A 13,274-nucleotide genomic window follows, 5' to 3' on the forward strand; every position below is an offset into this window, starting at 1 on the left:
ATTCATACCTTGGAGATCGGATCGTGCATGTATTACAATACCGAAAATCATTAAAAAAATGCCAATTATTCAGCTAGACCACCGGTAAAAACATATGACCAGAATTTCTATATGCACAACCACTATTGATCGGACACAACTAACATGCACCGAATAATATCCAAAATCAAAGGTTTTGATCTGGAGAGTGCTAATTATCTGAGCTATGGTCACACTTGTATCTCCCTTGTGATCAATTGTGCTGCCGGTACAGAGGCAACTGGCATGACAGCTTGTGTTTATATCACAAAAATGGCAGGTGCAATTCAACAAAGAACTTATGATTCTTCAGTTCTTCCTAGTTATGTGATTCAATATTCTCACTGTGTAATAAGATTCTAAAAATCTATATCTGAACCAAGTAGAAATTAACAAAAGCACACAGCATTTAACATATGTAAGCTTACATGATCAGACACTGGTAGTCAGAATACAGACTTTCGTGTTGCAATAACTATCACGATTGAACATTTGATCTATATACAATCAAGTTTTATTCCCTGATTGTCGATCAATAAAATCAGACACAAAGATGAAGAAATTGATGTCCTACCAGACAAGATCCATGCCCTAGCTTAGCTTCTACTGTTGGAGGATGTTGGTATGCTAGGTCGGCCTCAACAGAAGAAATCAGCAAGAACTCGAACCGGGACAATATAGCATGGCAATAGACCCAAACACACAATAATTAAGACTTTATAAGTGCCTGCAAAAAAATTGAGATGTAAGAAAGCAAGCTCCAGCTATCAGTTTCTATCATGCAGGTTGAATACAAAGTACATACTTCTATTTTTGAGAATTGATTCCATAATTGTCAATTGCACGAACAAATCTGTAATGCTTTAAAAGATTTAATGGATTGTTTTTCACCGCCAAACCTGGCCTCCTGTTTACATCGGCATCTCATTGCTTATCCACATCTTCTGTGCCTTCATCTGGGTTAATAACTTCAAGACGATCTGCTTATAAATTGTTTCGAAATAGCAAGTAACAACATGATTTTCTTCTATTAAAGTAACCGTTGGAAATGCATATTTCAGAAAAATTCAAAACCGAAAAGGAAAAAAGATAAGGTCGAAGTGCAGAGACGTCAAATGATATGTATGCTAATTTCGGAGTATGCCAAACTTCAGTTTACATCTAAACTTTCCAGTCACAATTCAGTACAGACCGTGTGGCCTATCTGCTATATCACGCCCACTCATCACAGTATAGAAAATGAAGTTCATGGTAAATAATAATTAAAAATAGTAAGATGCCATATCACGGATGCAGGATCATGGAGAGGCTGAAGCTGACAGGGCCACGATGGCGTACTTAGGGTTGATGAGGCAGTAGATGGAGTTGTGTTTCCCAAAATCTATGGCTGGCATTCTGGTGTTGCGCTCCTTGCCATGCACATGGGCTCCCCATTGTCGACTTCCAAGGTGCTTCATAATATTCCCAATCACGGGATCCCCCCAACCACCAGGATCCAGGGGGTCGGGAGTCAATCTCGGATATGGCGGGATGTGGCGGCGACTCCGTCCTCGTGCGCAGATCCTACGGATTTGGCGGAAGTTCCTCCAGGCGCCGGGCTAAGTAAGAACCCCAAAATAAGCAGCTTTACCGAGAAATTTAGACAGAATCGGCCTGATGGCTGCTCACCCGCGAGACACATCCGGCGCGAATTCGGCCCCCCTGCCCTGCCTCCCCGGATGTGGCGACACGATGTGCATATCCCGCCTCTGCTGCCTCCGACTGGGGGCTGGGGCGGCACCGCGGAAAAGGCACATACGGCGGAGCAGAGGAGGCATGTAGGCGGACGACAATGAAGCTGGTCGGTAGTTGGTAGGCGGCGGAAGAGAAGGAGGGTGGATGGGGGCCATGAGGCGCGGCGGCGGGATTCTTCGGGGCGTGGGGAGCTCGCGCGGAAGAGGTCGATTTAGCTGAACAATTTCCGCTTGATCCGTAATTCGGGGCTGAGGAAGTCTCGAGCGGGATATTTTTTCTAGACGATGGGCGTGGGGTGATGGTGCAGCGATAATCGTGGGCGGGGAGAACAGAGCATTGTGCACCGTATGATATGAGTGGATGGAGGGTCAAGATTTAATTTTCCTACAGCACTTCGTGCCTTTATAAGTAGTAGAGATTAATAATTTCTACTACCGATGCTCAGAAGGAGACTGTAACAACAATGATGATAAAGATATCCAGACTGACACAGTGGTAGCAGATCCAGGATTATTTGAACCCTCTAATATCCATCAGAGCTTGCCTGGTAATTCACATATGCAACTAATAATTTTTTTCCTCAAAGCTAATAATTTTTTTCCTCAAAGCTAATAATTTTGTGTTGCTAGAATGCTTGGACACAGAAGTGAATAACCAAACTCCACCAGATGGTGATATTGACGAGGAAGCAAGGATATTCAGCGGACATCGTACGTATATTTATTAAGCATAAAATTATTTTGTTACTAATATTATACTTTAATTTGACGGATTGAATTATTATTTCTAGGTGTTGAATATCAATCGTATCGACAAGAACCACACAGTAACAATGAAGCACAAGTAAATACTATTGCTGATAGCATCATATATAAAAATCTACCAAAAAAACACCATGTTCTAAAAAAGGTTAAAGACTGCGACCACTGTGGAGCTATTAGGTTCCAATTTGAGGGACCTGCATTTTGCTGTAGAAAAGGAAGAGTCCAAGTGTTTATTCCGGATGTTCCTGATGAATTGAAAAGGTTGTGGACAAGTCAGGAAGACGACGATGCTAAATATTTTAGACAGAATATCAGATATTTCAACTCGCACTTCTCATTCACGAGTCTTGGAGTTACACTAGATCGCCGAGTTAGCACTGCAGCAGGAACCGGCAACTATACATTTCGGGCACATGGAATTATGTACTACAAAATGGATGATCTGGTACATGGCGATAATGGGCCACGGCATTTGCAGCTATACATTTATGATAGCGATGAATCATTATCTCATAGGGTCCAGAGGTCACCTGATCTTAATCTAGATCTCATTCGGAAAATACTGAGAATACTCGAGCACAATCCATATGTGCAGACTTTCAAGACTGTCGGGTCATATTCAAATCTAGATGAGTACAGGATTGAGCTAAACACAAATATAACTTTGGATCAACGCAGATACAATGCACCGACAGCTTCGGAAGTGGCTGCGATATGGGTTGAAGGGAATGACCCGATGAACTGCTTCGATAGGAGTGTTGTCGTGCATGGAAAAGGAGGTGATCCCCTGTATATTAGAGCGTACTATGGCTGCTATGATCCCTTGGCATATCCATTATTTTTTCCGGGTGGGGAGACTGGCTGGAATCGTAAGATGCCATATGCTGAGCTACCTCAAGTTTTAGTGGGCAATTCTGATTTACAAGCAGGTGTGTATGAAGTACCAGCTTTTATTTATTATTATTTCCGTAGACTGCTATGAACAAATATGGTTTTCCGCATTTATCACATTACAATTACAAAGTAACATTATTTCAGGTCCAGATGGTATGTCTACACAACATGACATAGAAAACGATCATTTACCTGAACGGGATGATGACCAAGAAGGTGATTTAACTCGACGAGATGAAGGCCATTGTAACGATCTGTCTGACCAAGATGAAGACCATCGTAATGATTTACCTGCGGGCGATGAAGAAGGCGATGAAGAACATGCTACAGCAGGCATGATCATAATTGATAAATTTATTTCATTTATTTGACAAACATAAACCAAACTAACTGTGCTTTTTTAACCACTTGAGCATGTAGATGACGTCGATGGTAACCCATATCAGGATGCTATCGACCTAGCGCAGTCCACTAGATTTGTTAGCGCCAGGGAGTACTACTGCTTCAAGTTACAGATACGGAAGGGGCTCTTTAACATCATCTTGTTCGGCGGCCGCCTCTTCCAACAATGGGCTGTTGATATGTACATCAAGATAGAAACTATGAGGCTTGACTGGTACTCAAAGCCAAGCAATCAAAAGACTATACGAGCTGATCTGTACCAGGTAATTTATGTTACTAATGTTTCACAAATATGCATGAATTGTTCTTATTTCTGATTTTATTTTATTTTGTAGGGTCTGGTTGACACCATTGATGCTGGCGAGGCACGTGGTGATCGGATTGGCAAGAGAATCGTTCTCCCGCGAACTTTTCCAGGCGGTGACAGAGACATGCAAAGAAGATTCCTTGATGCTATGGCTATAGTCCAACGTTGGGGCAAACCGGATTATTTTATCACAATGACTTGCAACCCGTACTGGGAGGAAATAACAGAGAAGCTATTACCTGGGCAGCTGCCACAAGATCGTCCAGACCTGGTTGCAAGAGTTTACAAGGCTAAGCAGCGAGACATGATGAACTTATTGACGAAGGGCAAGCACTTTGGAGCAGTCGCAGCTTATGTACATGTCACCGAGTTTCAAAAAAGAGGTCTCCCGCATGAGCATATCCTTCTGATTATGAAATCAGATAGCAAGTTAAAGACCCCAGATGACTATGATCGGGTGATATCTGCAGAGATACCTGACAAAGAGAAGTTTCCTGTTCTACATGATCTGGTCGTCAAACACATGTTGCATGGACCCTGTGGTGTGTTGAAGAAGAACTGTCCTTGCATGATTGATGGACAATGTCGCTTCCATTACCCTCGACAGTTTTGCAGCCAGACACAGCAGGGAAAGGATTCATACCCCATCTATAGAAGAAGGAAGGATGGGTGTGTAGTTAAGATAAGAGGAGCAGAATTGGACAATAGATGGGTGGTCCCATACAACCCATTCCTTCTCATGCGATACAACTGCCACATTAATGTTGAAGCATGCTCGAGCATCAAGGCCGTCAAGTATTTGTTCAAGTACATCTATAAAGGGCATGATAAAGCATCATTTGCATTCGAGAAGGAGGTCATCAATGACGGGGGAATCATCAATGAAATTCGCCAGTACAGGGACGCACGCTATGTATCTCCTCCAGAGGCTATTTATAGGATTTTCTGTTTTCACATGTTTGGTGTTAGTCCTTCTGTTCTGCAGCTCCAGCTTCATCTGCCCAACATGCATTCTGTTGCCTGGAAAGCGTGTGATAATCTGGAAGATGTTGTTGCTAAACCATCATCTTCTAAATCCATGCTTACCGAGTACTTTGATATGAACCATAAATATGCAGAGGCGCGGAAATGGTTGTATAGAGAGTTTCCAGAACACTATAGGTGGATTGCCGGAGATAAGAAGTGGCAGAAGAGAAAAAATAAGAGATCACAGATTGGACGATTGGTGTATGCACACCCGGCTGAAGGAGACAGGTACTACTTGCGGGTGCTACTAAGTCATGTCCGAGGTGCCACTTCCTTTGATGACTTAAAAACTGTGAATGGCCGGCTATGTGGTTCCTACAGAGAGGCATGTGAGCAATTAGGCCTCATTGAGCACGACAAATCCATTGATGACTGCATGACGGAGGCAGCCACATTTCAGATGCCTTATGCTCTTAGGCGGTTGTTCGCAACTATACTGGTATTCTGCGAGGCAACAGAAATCAGAAAATTGTGGGATAAACATCTACCATCGATGTCTGAGGACTATCGCCGCGATCAACCTAATGAGGCGGCACTTGAGCAGATGGTCCTCAGAGATATCAGGGATCTGGTGCAATCTATGGGTAAGGATATTAGAAGCTACGGACTTCCAGATCTGGTTGAGACAGATGGCTCTTATGAGGCTGATTATAGAGAGGTATACGAGGAAAGACAAGTCACGGCGGACCAAGAACATCTAGATCTAATTGACTGTTTGAACAGTGAGCAGCTAGCTGGTTTCAATGACATAATGGATCATGTGACGAACCAAAAAAGTCAGACATTTTTTGTTGATGGTCCAGGAGGCACAGGGAAGACGTATTTATACAAGGCGTTGCTTGCGAAGGTGCGTCACATGGGCCTAATAGCAATCGCAACCGCTACATCAGGTATTGCAGCGTCAATAATGCCTGGCGGTCGGACTGCACACTCCAGGTTTAAAATTCCAATCAAGCTCACTGACTACAGCATGTGTGGTTTCACAAAGCAGAGTGGTACAGCGGAGCTGCTTAAACAAGCGTCCTTGATAATTTGGGACGAGGTTGCTATGACAAAGCGTCAAGCAGTTGAGACGCTTGATAGATCACTTCAGGATATAATGGGATGTCCTTTGCCGTTTGGGGGAAAGGTTGTCGTCTTTGGTGGGGATTTCAGACAGGTCCTTCCTGTTGTGACACGAGGGACAAGAGCTCAGATCACTGATGCTACACTGCTAAGATCCTATATATGGGAGAATATTCGTAAGATTCGCCTCACGCGCAATATGCGTGCACAAGCTGACCCTTGGTTCTCTGAATACCTCCTAAGGATCGGCAATGGAACAGAAGAGACTATTGGCGACGACTATGTGCGTCTCCCAGACGACATTGTGATCAGCTATACCGAGGATGGGAAAGCAATTAATAAACTCATCGAAGATGTCTTCCCATCATTACATGCCAATGCTACGTCAAGAGAGTACATGAGCACACGTGCAATTCTTTCAACCAAGAACGAGCATGTGGATGACCTCAATGACAAAATGATCTCCAGGTTTCCAGGCGAGGAAAAGGTGTACCATAGCTTCGACTCAATCGAAGATGACTTGCAGAATAATTACACAATTGACTTTCTAAACTCGATAACACCAAATGGCTTGCCCCCCCATACCTTGAAGGTAAAGGTCAATTGCCCGGTCATTCTGCTACGGAACCTAGACCCTCATAATGGGCTATGCAATGGAACACGACTCATGATCAGAGCCTTTCAGGATAATGCAATCGATGCGGAGATTGTTGGTGGTCAGCATGCTGGAAAGAGGGTGTTCATACCTAGGATCCCTATGTCGCCCTCAGAGGACATCTCACTACCCTTCAAACTTAAGAGAAAACAGTTTCCCATCCGACTGAGTTTTGCAATGACCATTAACAAAGCACAGGGTCAGACCATACCAAACGTTGGCATTTACCTTCCCGAGCCTGTATTCTCACATGGCCAGCTATATGTTGCATTGTCAAGGGGAGTGTCCAGAAAAACTACACGAATTTTGGCCAAGCCGAACAAGGACATTGATAAATCCGGGAAAAGCACCAAAAATATTGTCTATACAGATGTTTTGGAGGGGTGAGCCAATGTGCGTTCTTCTCTGGTGCTTTTGAATTTATGTTATTGTACATATGTAGCTACTTTTGATGCTAACAAAAGAAAATCTGATTGCAGGTCTTAATGATGATAATCTTTGAACATGGTGTCTTGGTGAGCTTTTTTAAACCTGTCGTGGTATTGGACGCTATGTGAGTTGGGCAGAAACTACCTGTTATCCTCTGAGTTGGGCAGAATGAAGCGATCCAAGCCAAAGCAAGTACAGGATGAGTCGCACCATGGGAGAGGCAATAAAATGGCAATTTATTTCAGACTTCATTCCTGAATAGACGTAAAGATACTTTTCAGTAATCATCAGAATGCATAGATATTGCATACCTCCAATGCACTATCGATAGTGTTGTCCTGTTGTTTCCAAAAAAAAAAAAATTTTGCCATGTACCTTCGTAATGTTTGCAGCTGCACTAAATCTTTTCCCGTTATTACATTTTCAAAGAAGGCTCAGAATTGTACAATTCTGTATAATATAGCATTCAATTGATAAAATGGGGCGCCAAATTTTTGTAGGCCAAGATGGGCACTGCGATGCATCTGAATTCTTAGAAGCCATGTTTATTTGTTATAAAACGTGGGTTGATTAAATTTATGCAACTCAACACGTTCATTGGGTGCGGAAGATATGAGAAGTGCGTTGCACTAAAAAAACTGAACTTACATGGAATTAATCCACCAAAGCCATACATGGAATTCCAGCAAAGCAACATGGATGGTTGATTGCAATCCCCGTCCAGAATTGGCCTTTCTGTGGAAAGAAATCAAAATAGCAGAATATTATTAAGTAGTAGTACTGGATGTTTAGGAAAGTCTAAATCCTCTCCCAACAGATCCCACAAATCTCTCTCTCCTTTAAATACAAACAAGGCAAGATAGCTACGTGAGAGAGGAAGAAAAAAGACAAACACGGCAACCTATCTAGCCGGCCAAATCATCTATTCCAAAATTTGGCATGCCGTGTCTTAATAGCAGAAATCTCATGCGGCAACTTAGCATGGGTAGTTTTGACAACAATTCTAATACGGCTGATATTTCGGATTTTCTGCCTCATCACGGTATAAAAACCCTTCCCGTGATTTGTTCATAAGGGTTATTTTCACCATAGGGTTTCCCTTTCACCTCTCCTCCATCCTCCCTCACGATCTCCCTGCCGCATCCCACATCTCCTCCACGTCCCCAGCTTCCTCCTCCGCAAGCCTCTCCACTGTATGCACGCATCTGCCCATCGTGACTTTTGGTGAACCACCATCGTCCTCCATGTCTGCGCCACCATCCCCGGTGGCCTCTGCAGATCAATCTCCTCCCAGATTCGATACCACTATCCATGCTATCAACAAGGTAATTATATATCTCTGTGATTGCACCCTATTCACGGTTTCATCTCCACAAGTTATATAAGTTTGGGTTTTCAGGAAAACATCGACAATGGAGCTATGGATGAGCATCCAGAAAATATGCAGATTGAACACGTGATAACCAAAGATGAGGTTATTAACCCTGAGGCGACAAAGGAAATACCAGAACAAGCCATTATGGATGAAACCGAAAATATGCAGATTGAAGAGGTGATAACCAAAGCCGAGCATACACATCCTGAGTCGACAAAGGCAGGTTTTCTTTTCACATGTCAGTATTATTCAAATTCTGACGGGACAGAGCAATATGTAATTTTTACTATAATAATATCACACCAAGGCGTTTTTTTAACTCTTCTGTACAATATTTGATCTTTTTATAAGTAGTGCATATATTATTATTGTGGGTTTCAGATAATAAGCGATGAAGAATCAAGTGGAATATCCGACATAGATGAGGTAGAGAAAAAGGTGTGTTTTCTTTTCCAACTATCTCCCACAAATTGTTATAATTTTAATTATATATTCTATCCTGCATATGGATAATTCTTTGTATTCTTGTTCTCAGGATTTCACCTACAACCAAACAAGTGAACACATGTTGGCAGCTCAGAACGCAGAATTAGCACAAACGTCTTGCATGGAAGGGGACAAGTTGTCAACGCCCGTGCAGATACAAATACCTATGCGACGGCATAACAAGCCTAAGAGGGCACAAGACTACGTGGTGGCTCCAGAAGGTATGTAACAAATCTTTCTATGCTCTGCTTTGGCTACATTTATTTCCTTCATCATTATTAACTAATAAATGTTATTACTTCCATAATGACAGATTATGCCTGCACCGGCGATGATTGGTCCGTCATTGAAATGATCAGAAACGAAAAAAGCGATAAAAGAAATTTAGTCAGCATCGAAGACGCATATCTAAAAAAGCCCCAATTACTATCTCTTTTAACTCCCGGAGAATTCGTTGGCGATGAAGTACATATATATATAGCTTTATGACAAGCAGATGCATTTTGTATATGAGTATCTATTATCTCCTATAACCAATGTATGCACTTCATATTGTAGATCATAAACGCGTACATACATTGCATAAGTGGAAAAGAGCATCTACAGGTAAGGTCAGGTGGAAGTGTGTTCTTAGAGAATGCATGCATCTCTAAGTTGATAAAGACTGGTAGCTGTCTAGGGGATGACCCACCACCATGGGTATTAAAAAGAGTCAAAACTTATTTGAAGCATGATATGGTTAGTAGCAGTTTCCTACATATTACTATGAATTCAATCGAGGATGAATATTTCTCTATATGGGACCTAAACTAACGGAACAATTTTATTCAGATATTCATTCCAATAAACATTGATGACATTCATTGGTACGTAGCAGTTATAAATGCCAGATTAAGATGTATCCAGGTGCTCGACTCGCTAGGCAGTGGAATGCACCGCAAAGATCTCGCTGCTATGGTTAGCAATTAGTCCCACTGCGCCATCTTTTCATAACACTATTTATGTTAGTCTTCACTTCTGATGCTAATACTTTGTCATGTATCCTTGCAACAGCTACAAGGACTGGAAAATGTTTTCACATATGCATCGACGTGCATGGAACTAAGATCTGATAAATGGAAGGACGTAAACATCAAAAAATGGAAAATAGAAGAGTGTATTAAGAGCAGCCTACAGACAGATGGGTACACCTCCTAGCTCACTTTTTGCATCAGATGGGAAATAGAAGAGTGTTTTCACATACCAATTTTTTATGAAAACCTTTCATAATAATATGTAGTACTACCTATTAGGACAGAAGTAGACCGTATATTTTTTAATTCCTAGATATGTCGCTTCAGCCCCTAAACTTGAAAATTCAAATTCAGGTCCATAGACTTTTATTGCTGTACCAATATGTCATATAATAGTAATCTGATAACACAACAGAACACATCACAAATTTGCTTCAACTATTTTCAACAACCAAATATAACTAACCATTTTTATTTGTATGAAGCAAAGTGAATACAGAGGTTTCCTTGTGAATCAACAAAATCAAAAGTGAGCAAATTGGTTCGTTTTCCATTTACACGAAAAATTGTTAGCTCCTATTTGTCAACAATCCTGAATTGGCCATAAAACGTTCATGCGCTATCTCGAGTTCAGCTTGAGACATGTTGAAAGGTTAAATCTGAATGTGCAATAAACTGTGTGGAAAAAATAGAACACTCCTTCCATGATACTTAAGCCAATAGTGAAGACTGCACGGGATACTATTTGTCCAGCGGCATATATTGAGGAAAGTAGATCGATGTAGCACACAATACATCTGAATAGGCATACTTCTAAATTCGTGTTCCAGTACCATCAATCCACAGCTAGAAACGAATAATAAATACAAAAAAAAACTAAACTGAGGCGGCCTAACCTTGCTCCTGCAGGCACGCTTAGCTTCAGGAGACAAAGGTTGCAGGGGCGGGCGAACTGGGGCAGCAGCGGCATCCAGGCCAACGCGTCCGCGTGAGGAGAGGGTGGCGGTGCATCATCCCGGCATATGATTCAGCGTGGTCTGGTGGAGAGCGGTGGGGGGCCTTGCCGGGGAAGAAGGAGGCGCGCGGGTCGGCCGTCTCCGTCGGCCCGGGCTCCGGCGGCGGGCGAAGTGGGGGGGGGGGGCGAGCGGTGGGGGGCCTTGCCGGGGAGGAAGGAGGCGCGCGGGTCGGCCGTCTCCGTCGGCCCGGGCTCCGGCGGCGCGCGAGTGGGCGGGCGGGGCGAGCGGTGGGGGAACTTGCCGGGGAGGAAGGACGCGTGCGGGTCGGCCGTCTCCGTCGGCCCGGGCTCCGGCTGCGCGCGAATTGGGCGGGCGGGGCGAGCGGTGGGGGGCCTTGCCGGGGAGGAAGGAGGCGCGCGGGGGTCGAGCCGGGGAGGTGGAGAAAATGGAGACAGGGGAGGAAGGAGGCGCGCGGGGGATGTGAGTGATGGGAAGAGGTTAGGGATGGGGGATTTTTTTTTGTTTTGTTTTTTTGAGGGAAAGGGATGGGGAATTGGGAGTGTGGCCGCCTGGCCGGATGTTTTTTTATTTTATTTATTTCACGGACATTTTATTATATCCATGATTTGTTGATTTTTGCTGCTCCTTTAGTATTAACTTTTTTTTTCGATAAGTGTCCTTTTCTACCAACTAATTTTTGTATTAAGCCCATGGTAATGTTTATATTGAGTATGCTAAAAATATATGTATCATCTAATCTTGCAGGTCATCGTGTGGATTGTGGATGTTAAATTTCATGGAATATTCGGACAGGAAATATTTTGTCCGACATTTTTTACCAGGTATATTTCACTTGGTATCATGCATTAAATATTGTATTATTATTATTCTTATTTTAGAAGCTAATTCTGATTACTACTTGCTAGGAACACATGATAAATTTTAGGACAAAATTGGCGGTAATATTGGTCGATTCGGAATTGAACAATGATGACATAAGAAATCGAGATTTGTCCCTTGATGAGGACGATAACACGGATCCCACCGATTGTATGATTCTGGATGATCCACCTAAGAAAACAAAATTATCAAACTCATCATCAAAAGTTAAGCTCGTGTCACCGTCATTGGTGCTTTTACCGCCCCTCGATCCAACAAAGGCCAACTTAATGGAATCATCAGAAGTGGAGCCTCTATCACTATCATTGGGCCTTTCACCGTCTTTCAAACCAACAAACTCTGACTTAATAGATGAACTTTGCTTACGCATTAGCATGGTTGATGATGTCCAGTTATTGGAGTAAGCATCCTTTTTCTCTAAGTTTATTTTGTGATACATGCTTGTAATTGTACTTCACAAAATTTCTCTTTCGCAGTACCGAATGGGTGATAAGCTCTAATCCTTATCCAATTAGATTAACTCTAAGACAGATAAGGAACGTATTGAAGGTGGATGAATATATGGACGCAAATTGCTTTAACATGGCTGTGCGGATACTAGCATGCCATGACATCCAGCTTGTTAGAGATATTCCCGTTCATTACATGGATCTGAACTTTTGTGTAAGTTATTATTATCACATATTACATTTTTTTCATTCTACTAATGTCTTATTATTTTTAGTGGATGTCCCAATATGCACGAGATCCAAGGCGCAATGAAAAGTTGGATATTACTAAGTTGTCACATTTGTTTAACTGTTGGCCTGATAGCAATGAGTACCATATCTCAGAATGCAATATGGTAAGTTTTTAATTAAACGTTACTAACAGTGGTTTGTTTGGTCCTAATTATTAATACATTTCAAATTATATGCATCCTTGCAGATTTTATTACCTTGCGATACTTTTGGGCTATTTCAATTATTCGTCTTGGATCAAAACAAAAAAGTTGTCACTATTTTGGACCCTCTTCCAATACCTGGTATGGGCAAAAATATATTTAAAACTATGGTAAAAAATCTAAACCATTCACTTCGACATGCAAACCCTGCATTCAACGAGGACCTATTCAAATGGGGATGCAAAGTTCCCGTTGTTCCGACAAACTCAAACGGGTATGGATCTTGTCAATGCATTACAATCTTTAATGATTCAACGCACAATTTAACATTTCAAACATGCAGTGCTCTGTCAGGTTATTTGGTTTT

At 42.3% G+C, this 13,274-nt stretch overlaps 2 long non-coding RNA genes across 4 annotated transcripts; one reads left to right on the forward strand and one right to left on the reverse strand.

Moving 5' to 3' along the window:
- Nucleotides 1-2,175: 2,175 nt before the first annotated feature.
- Nucleotides 2,176-11,223, reverse strand: LOC124661473. Of its 3 annotated transcripts, none has more exons than XR_006990201.1 (5): nt 11,065-11,223; nt 7,943-8,029; nt 7,439-7,548; nt 3,603-3,701; nt 2,176-2,761 (listed from the first exon to the last, which is right to left on the reverse strand). It is a non-coding gene; the product is annotated as an uncharacterized LOC124661473 (long non-coding RNA). The 3 variants fall into 3 exon arrangements; XR_006990200.1 differs by adding an exon at nt 3,802-3,983 and having other exon boundaries at nt 2,176-3,701; XR_006990199.1 differs by having other exon boundaries at nt 2,176-3,701.
- Nucleotides 9,755-10,453, forward strand: LOC124661474. Its single transcript, XR_006990202.1, has 3 exons — nt 9,755-9,893; nt 9,987-10,112; nt 10,209-10,453. It is a non-coding gene; the product is annotated as an uncharacterized LOC124661474 (long non-coding RNA).
- Nucleotides 11,224-13,274: the final 2,051 nt, after the last annotated feature.

Source organism: Lolium rigidum, chromosome 6, assembly GCF_022539505.1.
Source record: "Lolium rigidum isolate FL_2022 chromosome 6, APGP_CSIRO_Lrig_0.1, whole genome shotgun sequence".
NCBI classification, from domain to species: domain Eukaryota; kingdom Viridiplantae; phylum Streptophyta; class Magnoliopsida; order Poales; family Poaceae; genus Lolium; species Lolium rigidum.